Raw genomic sequence first — 772 nt, 5'->3', positions numbered from 1 at the left:
CCTTCCCTTCCCTTCCCTTCCCTTCCCTTCCCTTCCCTTCCCTTCCCTTCCCTTCCCTTCCCTTCCCTTCCCTTCCCTTCCTTTCTTTCTTTTATTTTATTATTATTATTACTAATTTTATTTATTTTGTTTATTTTTTCTTTTTTAATTTTTATTTTTTGTCTTAAATTTTCTTTTGTACTAAAGCAGATGCCTGAGTTCTCGCTCTGTGGCATGATGAAGGAAAAACACCCAAACTCCAAAGCAGTTACTTGGTCTGACTGTTGCTTTTATGTCTCTTGTCTCACAGGTGGCTTCCACTTTTAATCACACTCTTACTGTTCTAGCCAAAATCCATCAGTGTGCTTCATGGATTCAGGGCTGGAAAGGTAGGAAGAAAAATTTAGCAGCTCAGAATAATGGATCAGGCATTGTACAGACTTCCTATTTACCTGACCAGTGAGCCAGAGATTTTGTGAACCAGCTTTTGGTGGATGGCATCAAGTAATCCATTCAGTAACTGATGTGTTGTCCGAAAAGCATTTGCTTTTTTTCTCCATAGCTTCCTGGTTTAAGATAACCAAGATTTATTATTATTATTATTATTATTATTATTAACACCTTTGAAGTAAAAATGGTAAGCAAAAGGTGGTTGGCTGAGGGTTAAGGAGTGTTATAAAGTTCCATAGAAATGGGATCTCTTCTCCAAGCATCTGTAGAATCACAGGGCTCAGAAAGATGTTTTCAATGGGTGTAGCTTGCATTAGGCCTCACACAAGGACATCCAGACTTC

This window comes from Oxyura jamaicensis, chromosome 2 (genome assembly GCF_011077185.1).
Source record: "Oxyura jamaicensis isolate SHBP4307 breed ruddy duck chromosome 2, BPBGC_Ojam_1.0, whole genome shotgun sequence".
Classification (NCBI taxonomy): Eukaryota; Metazoa; Chordata; class Aves; order Anseriformes; family Anatidae; genus Oxyura; species Oxyura jamaicensis.
This window is presented reverse-complemented; position numbering follows the sequence as displayed.